At 43.3% G+C, this 10364-nt stretch overlaps 1 protein-coding gene across 1 annotated transcript in view; it reads right to left on the reverse strand.

The window, feature by feature from the left end:
* Positions 1 to 9720, reverse strand: part of GCNT3 (glucosaminyl (N-acetyl) transferase 3, mucin type) — a 73819-nt gene extending 64099 nt beyond the window's left edge. Inside the window, exon 1 of the mRNA XM_045449575.1 lies at positions 9615 to 9720. The gene's annotated coding sequence lies outside the window, so the exon portion shown is untranslated. The remainder of the gene's footprint in view (positions 1 to 9614) is intronic.
* Positions 9721 to 10364: the final 644 nt, after the last annotated feature.

Here is a 10364-nt window from a genome sequence, read left to right on the forward strand (position 1 = left end):
TTTCCTAAAATATCTTCAAGGAGACTGCATCATAACGCAGTTTTCCCTTTAACTTGGGCCTACTTTAACTTACAGAAAAGTTGTAAAAATAGTGAGGGAGGATAAAATGAGAGAGGGAGGCAAGCCAGAAGAGATTCTTAGAGAACTGAGGGTTGATGGGGTTGGGGAGGTGGGGTAAATGAGTGAAATAAGATAGAGAGAGAGAGAGAGAGAGGCAAACCATACGAGATTCTTAAATATAGAGATCTGAGGGTTGATGGGGTTGGGGGGGGGTGGGTGGGATAAATGGGTGACGGGCCTTAAGGGGGTCACCTGTTGGGATGAGCACTGGATATCATATGTAAAAGGTACATCACTGTGTTCTACTCCTAAAGCCATGACTATATTGTATGTTGAGAATAAAAAAATTAAATATTTTTTAAAAATAAATAACGTGGGGGGGGGAGAATACAAAAAGTTCCCTTATATCCTTCAGAGATTCCCCAAATATTGTTTGCTTTCTTAACTATTAAAAGGTCAGTTACAGGGGCACCTGGGCGGCTCAGTCAGTTAAGTGTCCAAGTTCGGCTCAGGTCATGATCTTGCAGTTTGTGGGTTCAAGCCCCACATGGGGCTCTGTGCTGACACCTCAGAGCCTGGAGGCTGCTTCAGATTCTGTGTCTCCTTCTCTCTCTGCCCCTCCCCTGCTTTGCACTCTGCCTCTCTCTCCAAACTAAATAAAAGCATTAAAAAATAATAAAATAAAATAAAAGGTCAGTTACAGACATGGTGCCTGTTTATACCTAAAAACTTCAGTTCGTATTTTTTAAAAACTAAGAATTTTCTCTTAAAGTACCACTGTCCAATAGCCACAATCTGAAGACTAACATGGATACATACAGTGCTACTTTGGGGGAGGCAAGGGGGTACGTTGAGCCAGGACTCTGCCCTCACTGCCAGAAGGGAGTCCGAAGTTTGTGGCCAGCCTCCCTTCCTGTAGTCCCTCATCTTGTTTTGCTATCAGTTGCAATGCTGTCAGTTTGAGGCTAAACAGAATGTTCTGCTATTGACACCCACGGGGGAAAGGAGGCCAGTGTGTTACTGGCTCAAGGAAACAAGCCTCAGGGGTGGACAAGTTGCCGCACATAAAACCCTGGCTGTGGGGGCACCTGGGAGGCTCAGTCGGTTGAGCGTCCGACATCGGCTCAGGTCATGATCTCACAGTTTGTGGGTTCGAGCCCCGCGTCGGGCTCTGTGCTGACAGCTCGGGGCCTGGTGCCTGCTTCCGATTCTTTATCTCCCTCTCTGTCTGCCCCTCCCCCGCTCACGCTTTGTCTCACTCTGTTTCTCAAAAATAAATAAATGTGAGAAAAAATTAAAAACAAAAACAAAAACAAAAACCCTGGCTGTGGCCTGGTCCGGCCCCTCCCAGAACAGGGTCTGAAGTGGCTGAGGCCCAGGCCTGGAGACAGGCTCAGCGTGGAGGCAGGGGCCGGGTCTAAGTATGCTCAGGCAAAACCCCACCCCTCCCAGCCAATCTGAAAACTGAACCGCCAATTCTCAGCTTAAAAGGGGATATAGCAATACTTACGTTTTTAAAAAATTATCTACAGGTCTTACTCACATTTTGCTAATTATATTGAGTCCTTAGCAGAAGAAAATTCTGAATCATGCACTGCATTTGGTTGTCATAGTTCTTTCATCTTAAATGCAAAGACTAGGGAAATGCTTAATGACATGTTGGAAGAATGCAGGCCAGTTATTTTGCAGAAGGTCCTCACCTTGGCTTTGTCCGAGGTTCCCTCATGATTGCGTCCACCTTAGCCACCTGTGTTCTTCTTGGTACTGATACACCTTCACAATGGAAGTTTACTGCACACACTGAAGATGGCCTAGCAATGCAGATAGAAATTACCCTGTTCCTTTCTGACTGGAGGAGTTAGGAAGTTCTTGAAGGACTGTCACTCAGGGCTGAAGGTCTGTGTAAAAGATCCTGGTGACTTTCAAGAGAAGCTGTTTAATTTGTAACACTATAGAATTCAATTAAGAATAAAAATCTAGGAGTTATGTCAAATAGAAAATACAGATATACTTTCACTCCCTTAAAATTATACTTTCAATTCATAAATGTGGTTGAGAGATGGAGATTGCAAGCAAAAGTATTTGGGGGTAGGGGATGGCGGGCGGTGGGGTGGGGGACACCTTGAGCTGTTAACAGCTGAAAGGGATTCAGAAATAGCTTTAGGCTCTGAGTGTCTGCAAACCTTAAACTCAGACTTTGTGATATTTAAATAGTTGTAATTCTATGAATAGGTGTAATGTTACTGCCCATTAATTTAGAATTGGTACATTTGAAAAAAAAGAATTGGTACATTTAATGTTTGCACATTGCCCTGATGCCAAGGCAAGTATTGCATCATGTTCTTATGCACAAAGCACATTCATACATATACCTGATCAGGAGAAACAAAACATTACTATAGAACGGCGAGTGACAGGAGTGATTTTTTTACTTAAACAAATAGTAATATTTTTATATAAGCTTGGCACTTTTGCCAATCAAGTGTCAGACAATTACGAGTCCTTAGAGAACAACGAAAAGTGGCAGGAAAAAAAAAAAAAAAAAAAAAACGCCCAAGGCTGTCTTCATTGAACTAGAAAGTTTAGCTCCCTAAAGGTAGTCATTTAAAATGTGTCCAATGTAGAGGGACGCCTGGGTGGCTCAGTCATTTAGACATCAGACTCCTGGGGCGCCTGGGTGGCTCAGTCGGTTAAGCGTCCGACTTCGGCTCAGGTCACGATCTCGCGGTCCGTGAGTTCGAGCCCCGCGTCGGGCTCTGGGCTGATGGCTCAGAGCCTGGAGCCTGCTTCCGATTCTGTGTCTCCCTCTCTCTCTGCCCCTCCCCCGTTCATGCTCTGTCTCTCTCTCTGTCTCAAAAATAAATAAACGTTAAAAAAAAAAAAATTAAACATCAGACTCCTGATTTCAGCTCAGGTCATGACCTCACGGTTCAGGAGATCCAACGCCACATCAGGCTCTGTGCCAACAGCGTAGAGACTACTTGGGATTCTCTCTTCCCCTCTCTGCCGCTTCCCTGTGTGTGCTCTCTCACGCACTCTCTCTCAAAATAAATAAATATATAATTTAAAAATGTGTCTAATATAGAAAAAAAGTGGTTTATTTTTCAACCTCCAGTAAATTGCTGAACTAAAGTTCATTTGGCATCAATGATATCACGGTAATACTTGGATTTTTATTATCACGAAATTCCTTACCAGCTCAGCATATCATATCAATTTTCAAGCTGGCACATTCTCCTTTATCTATAATTAAAGGTAAGGTTTCTTTCATCCCTCCTCCTCTCCCCCCTGTCTGCTGCCACTGCCCAATCATGTTTAAGTTCTTAGTCTAAGAAGAAGCTCCTACAGGGTGACTGAGCCCCCCAGGCACCCCTCCAAGACCCTGTGAAGAGGATGAGAAGACAAGCCACAGACTGGAGCGAGACCTTCGCCAATACTGTATTTGAAAAGAGCTTGGAGTCAGAAAATATGAAGTACCCTCAGAACTCAGCAATAAGAAAAACCAACTTTTAAGATGTGCCAAAGTCAGATGCACACTTCAGCAATGAAGATCTTCGACAAGCAAAAAAGCATATGAGAAGATGATCAACATCATTAGTCATTAGAGAAACGTAAATTAAAACCACAAGATACCATTACACGCCTATTTAAATGGCCAAAGAAGATTGGCCATACCAAGTATTGTTAAAAAGTGGAGAAGTTGGAAAGCTCATACTCCGCTGGTAGAAATGAAACTTAGTAGCACTACTTTGGAGAACAATTGGACATTTTCTTAAAAATATTATATACCCGGGGCACCTGGGTGGCTCAGTCAGTTAAGCGTCCGACTTTGGCTCAGGTCATGATCTCGCAGTTTGTGAGTTCAAGCCCCGTGTCAGGCTCTGTGCTGACAGCTCAGAGCCTGGAACCTGCTTCAGATTCTGTGTCTCCCTCTCTCTTTCTCTCTCTGCCCCTCCCCGCTCATGCTCGGTCTTTCTCTTGCTAAAAAATAAACAAATATTAAAAAGTACATATAAAAGGACATAATATACGTTCTTTCTACCCCCTTTACACAAGATCTAAGTATATTGTTCTCCACCTTAATGTTTGTTGAATTTTGTTGGCTTTTAGTTCAAAGACGATCTTCACACATAAATCTAAAGCTGTGTGCTTTTCCACTGTATCTCTGCACCGTGGCTAATCCTCTGCTGAGGAACATTCGGATCGTTTCTCACCTTTCACTAGTGCAAAGAAGGCTACAATGAATGGTTGTAGTTGACTTAGTTTCATAGAAGTACACGTGTACCCCACAAGTTAAAGCCCCAGAAATTGAATTGCTGTACCCAAGAGCATGGGCATTTGTAACTTTGATGTTTTCAACACGGAACCAATCTGTACTTCCTCCAGCCACGTATGAAAAAGCCTCTTTCCCTATAGCCTTGTTGACAGGTGTTCAACTTTTTTTTTTTTTTTTTTGGCGCAAATCTGACATCTCAGCAGAGTGTTAATTTACTTTTATCATGTGTAAAGTTGAGCCCCAACTTCCCCTATGTGTAAGAGCCATTTTTGTTTCCTTTCTGTGAACTGTTTGTTCATGTTCTTTGCACGTCTTTCAAGTTTTATGGTTTTCTTGTCAGTTGCTAGAAGTTCTTTCCATACTGGAGACATTATTAGCCCCTTACTCATAGTCTGTGGTAAGTATTGCCGTTCTTTTCCTCAGGTTGCCTTTTTTTTTTTTTTCCTTTTCTTATGGTATAGGTTTTGTTTTGCCAGTTGGAGGGTTCTGTGGGGGTTTTAAGTGTGGTCAAACTTATATGCCTTCTCTTTTGGGATTCTGAACCTTGAGTCCTATTTTGAAAGGCATGCCCCACTCTAAGCCTATAAATGAATGCTTTCACGTTTTCTTCTAGTTCTTTTAGGTCTCCCGTATTTTTCTATTTAAATCTTCAATCCATTGGGGCACCTGGGTGGCACAGTTGGTTAAGCATCCAACTCTTAATTTTGACTCAAGTCACGATCTCATGGTTTGGGAGTTGGAGCCCCTTGTTGGGCTGTGCCAACAGTGTGGAGCCTACTTGGGATTCTCTCTCTCCTTCTCTCTGCCCCTCCACGATTCACATATATGCATACTCTCTCTCTCAAAATAAGTAAACTTAAAAAAATCTTCAGTCCGCTTGGAATTTATCACCTTAGTCAACAATGTGAGATGTGGATCCACACCAATTACCCTGTTTAATATCAGGGAAGAGGTAGCCTGAGTGATAGACTAGCCTCCAAAGCCCTTAAGGTGGCAGGTCAGTGCTGGGTTCTGAGGTTCCAGATTAGTTAACTAAGGTCGCATCTTCCTTTCCAAAAAGTCCTGGTTGTCCAGTTCTAAATTCTTTCTAAGACTATATTAGCTAAGAAGCTGTCTTGAAAGTAACACTAAAGAACTCACTCAAGTAAACTGTGTGTTACGTTCCTTGTTTTCCCCCACTGCATTACTTTGACCCATGAAAATACAACGGCAGCATATCTCAACTGAAAATACAGGTTATTAAACAAGGTTGTGATGACATTGCAAATACATATTCCCATTGAGTTTAGTGGACAAGAGCAGAGTAACAAAGGCATATTGATAGCATTGATGTACATGAGAAAGGAATTAAGGAACATAAACTGTAAAGAGGACAGAGAACCAGGTGGTTTATTTTCTCCAAAAAAAAGTCTTTTTCCCCCCAATTTCTTTTTCTCTCATTTGACCCACAATGTTGAGTACTTCCTATAGGGCAAACCCAAGCTAACCCCTGCTGAGCTGTGGGTGTGTCTCCTTTGGAGGAAGTCTGAACAAACTGATAACTAGAGGGAAATTATTTCTTTCAGTCCTCTGATATGGTGGAAAGGGCACTGGAAGAAGGATATGAAACTTGGGAATAACCTAGGATAAGTCACTTAATCCTGGCCCAAATTCTCATTTCCTCATCTGCAACACCAAGGAACAACTCTTCTATCTACACCCACAATTGGGCTAAAAATTAAATGAGGGGTGCCTGGGCAGCTCAGTCAGTTAGGTGTTGGATTTCAGCTTAGGTCATGATTTCACGGTTCATGAGTTCAAGTCCTGTATCAGGCTCCACGTTGGCAGCGTGGAGTCTGCTTGAGATTCTTGCTCTCCCCTGTCTCTCTGCCCCTCCCCCATTCATGCTTTCTCTCTCCCTCTCAAAATAAATAAATAAACTTAAAAAAACTAAATGAGCTAATTGGTGCAAAAGGGCTTTTCAAAACACAAAAAAGGATGATTCAGACTGTGAGAGTTGGGAAAGAAAAAAGCCACAGGCTCTAATTGAACATCGTCATGTTACTATATGGAAACTGCGCCAACACAGGAGGGTCTGAAAGCCTCGGCCAGGGGCACAGTTGGAATCAGAACACGGACCTCCTGATGCCAAGCTTAGTGCTTTTTCCAAAAGCTCCATCAGCAAACTTGGCATGACAATACAGGCCATCGGCAAGGAGACAGGACAGGGAGGCTAAACCATCACTCCACCATTAAGCCCAGGTGTGTGTCCACAGCAGTGAGTGCCACCAACTGTGTGCCCTGGGTCAAGGCCCTCCCTCCCTCCAGGCTAGTTGGTCAAAGGAGTTGGGCTGAATGGACTCTATGTGTCCTTGTATCAATTATATTCCAGGGTGTTCTGTCAATGCAAATATTCTCTCATTTTCTCCCTCCCCTCCTTCCCCACCTTCCCCATCTCACCCACACGCGCACACACACACACACCTTTTACTTATTGCACTAACCACAGGCCACAGAACAGGCACATTGGTTATAGGAACTCTCACCAGCAATGAGTGGGCTTCTCATCTTCTTTGGATCAAGTCAAGCCCAAATTCCTCTTCTTGACATTAAAGATCCTACCAAACTGCCTTTCTAATTTTACACTAACTCACTTGAACTTCTTATTGTTAGTCTACTGTGCTCCATACCGTCCCCAAATACTCCTGCCACTTTTCCACCTTCATGCATTTGTGCTGTTCCTGAATTGTCATCCTTTCCCCGTTATCATCGAGACCCTGTCTTTGGGGCGGGAGGATGGCAGGAAGGACTCCACCTGCACGTGCCAGGTCACTAGGATTATAATGCTTTTGGAGACTAGGTACATGTTCTGCTCTTCTCCGTCCTCATGATGCTCTGCGATGAGACTTCACCCACATAGCAAAGGATTGACTACAGACATAGTGTTTTTAAGTTTAGAGGTTTTTTGTGCAGTTGGGTAAAAAGGTCAACAGAAGTGAAGGGAATGGCCTAATATCAATGGCAGATCAAGGACGCAGCTAAGAGATCAGGGCTGGAAAAGAAGCCTGGTTCCCAGGACTTCTAGGCTAGAAGTTTGATCAATTTCTCTCCCAGGGAGGAGTTACAGAATTGAGCATTTAAAATGTATGCATTTGTTGGGATTCCATTTTAAGAGTAAACAATTAAAAACCAAAATAACCATGAATACATTACGGTACTTCCAAACTATAAAAGATTATGAAGTCATGAAAACATTTTAATAGTAATCTGAAGTCTAAAAAATGAATTAGAGCATAGAAAGAATGAAACAACATAATAGTCATGACATGTGGTCCATCAATGAAAATAGGTATAGGGTAATATGAACAACAATTAATCTGTAGAAAACAGAAACACTGCTATACATACTTATGCCTGCAGACATACAAAAAAGCTTGGAAAGACAGATCTAAATGGTTAATGGTGCATCAATGCACTGGCAAAATTAGGAGGAAAATTTTATATACACATGTAGTGTGTATATGCAGGTGTTAAAATGAACACACACTATTTTTATACTCAGAAAAAAGTTCGGATCCAATTTTGAAAATACAACAGGTCTGAGAAGAGGAAAGAACTTTGCCAGGCATGACCCTCACTTTTGCGGAGTCCAGTCAAAAGGCCACAACCTACCCTCCAGAGGAAATGACCAAAACAAAAGCAAACAGGGGAGTGTCTCACGATTGTGAATGCTGCCATCACTCTGCTAAGGATCCCAAACCTTACAGTTTAATTGCTTCCCAGATTTAAGAGCTTCCCTTTAAACCCTTAGCAACCAGAACAGATAAAAGCAGATTTACTGAGAGGCACCTGGGGATGGCAATCAGGAAAGGCCTGAGGAGATTTTCCTGTGTGGCCCGTTGGTAGCCTGAGAGCCGATCCCACACCAGTTTGAGAAGAGAACTTTCTGTTCCTCTCACTACTACTGCTCTCTTGGTTCATGTAGAAATAAGAACAGAGTCAGAAGACCTGGAATCACTTAGTACTTTCATTTAATTGCAAACCATGGGGCTATGCTCTCCAAACTGGAGTTTTCTCATTTATAAAATGACACTGACTCTGCCTATCTCCCAAGATTCAGATCTTATTTAAAATAGAATACATCCAGGGGCGCCTGGCTGTCTGTCAGTGGAATGTGAGACTCTTGATCTCGGGGTCAGGAGTTCGAGCCCCATATCGGATGTAGAGATCACTTAAAAATAAAATCTTTAAAAAAAAATAAAATAGGATACATCCATACCTTGCAATCGCCAGATGGGTCCTACGTAGGACCCATGGAAAGGCACCAAGAATTGATTAGTAAATGAGGAAATACAGGCACAGAAAAAAATGTTCTGCGTTGACCCCGCTTGGGTGGTGGATAGGAATTCATGCTCTAGGTGCTAAAGGATATATCCATGGACCAAAAGAGGACTCAAAGACAAGGCAGAGAGGACCAAGGGGTCTTGTCTCACCTTTGTGTACCAGTCGGTTCTGCCTGATTTCTAGTTTATCTTGTGCATTACTTTTCTTATAATTTAAAATGGGCAATGTTATCTACCTCATGAATTATTTGAAAATGAAGCAGATGTATAAAACCCTTCCGCAGAATAGAACACAATTCGCCAACTGTACTTTTAGTATTCTAAATAGGACCAAATATCCTTTTATTGCCTTGTGTTGTAAAATTAAATGAGAACGCCCCCAATTTAGAACTTCCATCTTTAATATTTTGGATGGTTTGAAACAGCAGACCAGCCTCCATCCAAGGGTGCCATGCAGGCCACAGGAACTTGGCGGACCCATCTGCACTACCACCCATAATCCACACCACCATCTAACTGGGCTCCCTGATTCTGGCCTTGACCCTTCCTATCTCAATATGGCAGTTACAGGGAACAAGGAAAAAAATCTAAACCAGATATGTCATTCCTCTGCTCCCCTTCTAGTTGCTGCCACCTAAGCCAAAGCCAAAGTCCTCACAAAGTCCAGTAAGGCCTCGCAAAACCTGCCTCACCATCTGCCTTTCAGTACACTTCACTTGCCCCTCTTGGCCTTTCCTGGAACACCAACCCCTCCCTTCCCCAGGCCCTCCATACGTGCTCACTGCAGGACCTGAACCCCAACCTCGCTTATCTGCATGGCTCCCCACTCAAACGTCACCCTTTCAGGGAAACCTTTGCTACTTCCCCTACTTTCAAATCACTGCCTTACATACGTATGTACACACACACACACACACACACACACACACACACACACACTTCCCTGGTTTATTTACCTCCATATCGTTCTTCTCAACTTCTTGTCCATCTCTCCCCACTGCAAAATTTGCTCCACGGGAACAGGGAGTTTGGTTTATTCACGGCTGTATCCCCAGGCCCTACAGTAGTATGTGGCACATAGAAGGTCCTGGATAAATATTCACTGAATTCTGGCCACAGGTAGATGGGTTATTGAGTTGAACTAGTTTATGTAAGGTTCTTTAAGGTTTCTTTGAGTACCTGCCCTGCCCAAAGAAAGGGTAGGTAGGTGTGATGGAAGAAAAAGGGACTGGGGCGCCTGGGTGGCGCAGTCGGTTAAGCGTCCGACTTCAGCCGGGTCGCGATCTCGCGGTCCGTGAGTTCGAGCCCCGCGTCGGGCTCTGGGCTGATGGCTCAGAGCCTGGAGCCTGTTTCCGATTCTGTGTCTCCCTCTCTCTCTGCCCCTCCCCCGTTCATGCTCTGTCTCTCTCTGTCCCAAAAATAAATAAACATTGAAAAAAAAATTAAAAAAAAAAAAAAAAAAAGAAAAAGGGACAATGGCCAGACTTTGCTGTGACTCATATTCTCCTGGAAGGATTGCTGAGGCATAGAGATTCCAACATTCCTACAGCTCCCTCAAGGGCATCCTTTAATGTTTTACCACTATAGCTTTGCTATGGTTAGTGTTGCTTCCCTCTGACAACCATAAACATCCCTCCCCCACACCACCCCACCCCACCCCACCCCCAGGACATAGGTTAGCAATCATCTTTCAAACATGACCCACT

The sequence above is a fragment of the Leopardus geoffroyi genome, chromosome B3, assembly GCF_018350155.1.
Source record: "Leopardus geoffroyi isolate Oge1 chromosome B3, O.geoffroyi_Oge1_pat1.0, whole genome shotgun sequence".
Taxonomy (NCBI): Eukaryota; Metazoa; Chordata; class Mammalia; order Carnivora; family Felidae; genus Leopardus; species Leopardus geoffroyi.